Raw genomic sequence first — 3,378 nt, forward strand, 5'->3', positions numbered from 1 at the left:
CCGCCCGGCTGGCGGTCCCGCTATTTGAACCTTGCCAAGCGCTGCGGGGCGGGGATGGCCAGTTTGCAAGTGAAAGAGCAGAGGAGGGTAGGGATGGGGGTGTGGTGTTCTGCGAAGCGCTGCTATTCCCGTGGATGATGGGTGAGGTGGTCTGGCGGCTTGGGGAAAGTGGGGGAACCGCTGTCCTCCTGCCTTTGCGGCCAGCCTGTTTTGGGAGTGGGGGCGGGAAAGGGGAGTTCACGCTTGAAGCGGAGCCGTTCCATGCTTCAAAATAACTTAGTTGGAAAGGGACCTTGGAAGTCTTCTAATCCAACCCTCTGCTGAGGCAGGAAAGGCTATACCATTTCAGATAAATCGTGGTATCATCATCATCATCATCATCATCACCACCACCACCACCACCACCACCAGAAGGGACCTTGGAGGTCTTCTAGTCCAATCCCTGGCACAAGCAGGAGACCCTGCCTATGCCATTTCTGGCAAGTGGCTGTCCAGTCTCTTCTTAAAATCCTCCTGTGACAGAGCACCCAGAACTTAAGGTGTCAAACCATTCCACTGGTTAATTATTCTCACGGTTAGGAAATTTCTCCTTAGTTTTAGGTTGCTTTGCTTGGGAATTTTTGGAGGGAACACCAGGCATCCACCGCCTCCTGACTCAACAAACCTGGTTAAAACGAAGTGTGGCTTATCTGTGGTGGTTAGCAGAATGAGCCAAGGCAGCTACTGTCTCCTCATCAAGCATTTTTCCCCTTCTCTCTCCCTGCATTCTGCATATCTCCCTATCCTCCTTTTTCCCCCGTCATCTCTCTTCCTCCTCCATTTCTCTTTTGCAAAAGGACCAACCAACCAGAGATGGAGAAGGATGAGCATCAGCCCCCACCCCACCACCTGAAGAAAACCCAAATTCCTCCCTGATCATTAGGGGTGTGTGTGGGGGGGTGTCCATTGGCCACGGGACAGGAGACCCAGCATACTTTCTCCATAGGATCAATTCCTTTTCATTTGCAGGCTTTAAAAAAATGAGAATTAGACAGCCAGCTCTGCAAGACTCATCTCAGCTCTAAAACACTGACTTTGGGCCAGTTGTTGCCTCTCCACAAGCTTCCTCACAGGGTTGTTGTTGGGATGAAAAATCAGAGGAAGGAACGTTAAACAGGCTACCAGCAGGAAAGGCAAACTATAAATGAACAGAATAACAGAAAAGCAGAGTTGGGAAGGACCTTGGAGGTCTTCTAGTCCAACCCCCAGCTCAGAAAGGAAAGCCCATATCCATGATGGCGAACCTATGGCACGTGTGCCCTCTCTGTGGGCATGTGAATTGTCACCCCAGCTCAGCTCCACCGTGCATGCATGCATGCCTCCCGCCTCCCGCCAAGTTGATTTTTGGGTCTCTGCTGTGCATGCCCAGGGGTAGGGGGAGCGCAGATGGGGTGTGGCACACTGCACCCCCTTGTACCCCGTTTTTGCTCCCAGGAAGCTACAGGGAGGCCTATTAGGCCCAAAACAGAGAGCAGTGGGGTGGCGCATGTGCGGGGGGCACGGGGGACATGTGTGCGGGGGGGAGTGGGGACATGCAAAACCTCACTGAACCAGTGTCTCGAGCTAACAATGGAAATTTTGGCTTCCATTGTGATCGTAAGTCGAGGACTACCTGCATCCTGCGAGTTCCCTCTGGAAATCAATGTGCAAAGCAAGACTTGGCAACCACCACACAAATCGATAGATCAAGGGCAGGCTATAAATAGAAGAAGAAAAAAGTTGTACAGATAGTATTATCTGAAATGGTATAGGGCAAGGGTGTCAAAACTCAATTTCATTGAGGGCCACATCAGTGTTATATTTTACCTCAGGGGACCATAGTGGGTGTGGCCAGGGTGGGTGTGGCCAACTCGACGTCACTTGTATCGGGGGCACCTGTGGTGGCCCGAGCACTCTGCCAGAGAAAACAGGCTCCTGAGCTGCATTTTTGTCTGCGATGGCCTCCTGCAACCCTCTGCCAGCAAAAACGGAGCTCGGGAGGGCTGCGTACGGCCTATAAATAGAAGAAGGAAAAAAAAGTTGTACAGGCTATAAATAGAAGAAGAAAAAAGTTGTACAGATAGTATTATCTGAATATGTGAAATGGTATAAGGCAAGGGTATCAAAACTCAATTTCATCAAGGGCCGCATCAGGGTTGTGTTTTACCTCAGGACCGGAGTGGGTGTGGCCAACTCGATGTCACTTGCGTGAGGGGGGCGCCTGTGGCAGCCCGAGCGCTCTTCCGAGCTGCATTTTCATCTGCGACACCTCCTGCAACCATCTGCCAGCAAAAACGGAGCTCGGGAGGATCACACGCTTTTTGCAGGCCAGATTGAAGCACCCCATGGGCTGAATCCGACCTACGGGTCTTGAGTTTGACACTCCAGGTATAAGTTCTCCAGCTTGAGCAGGGGACTGACTAGAAGACCTCCAAGGTCCCTTCCAGCTCTATTCTATTCTATTACAATGTACATAAAGCAAGAAAAATGGCAACCTGCAAGAGCTACTGAACTCCATTTCCCAGAATTCCTCATCACTGGCCATACCTGCTGGGACCATTGGGAGTTCTACAGATAGGCCTCATTTAGTTCATTGAGTGACCATTCGAAGTTACAACAGCACTGAAAAAGAAACTTATGACCGTTTCTCACACTTTAGGAGCCTTGCGCCATTCCCATGATCAAAAATTCAGACGCTTGGCAACTGACTCGTATTTATGACGGTTGCAGTGTCCCGGGGTCATGTGACTTCCCTTTGCAACATTCTGACAAGCAAAGTCAATGGGAGAGCCAGATTCACTTCACAACCGTGTTACTCACTTAACAACCACAGTGATTCACTTAACAATGAAAGGCGGGGGAAAATTCACTTAACAAATGTCTCACTTAGCAACAGAAACAAGTGGCTCAATTGTGTATGTAAGTCAAGGACTACTTGTCATTTAACAACTTCTGGGGTTCTCGCTAGAAGCCCCAACTCAGATATAACTTAGATTAACTGGATTCAGTTAATCTGGGAGGTAAACCAGAATAAGTTTCTTCCAAGTTTGGCTCTCAAGTGCTCAGTTTATCTAGTAATTTCTGATAAGTAATTTGCTTATCACCACCGACAAACCCAGCTCTTGAACGTGTCATAAACCCTTGTGAATTGCAATCCATAATAAACACAATTCACTTTGCCTTCAAATATTTGTTGTGCAATTCAGTCCTCATTTATACTCTCCATATCAGTGTTTCTCAACCTTAGGACCTTTAAGACGGGTGGACTTCAACTCCCAGAATTCTCCAGCCAGCATCCCTGCCCCAAGCTGAGAAACCCTGCTCTGTATTTATATAAACCATGTCACCATAACCTCTTCC

The sequence above is a fragment of the Notechis scutatus genome, chromosome Z, assembly GCF_049901735.1.
Source record: "Notechis scutatus isolate UNSWTSFEM ecotype Mainland chromosome Z, rNotScu1.2, whole genome shotgun sequence".
Lineage (NCBI taxonomy): Eukaryota > Metazoa > Chordata > Lepidosauria > Squamata > Elapidae > Notechis > Notechis scutatus.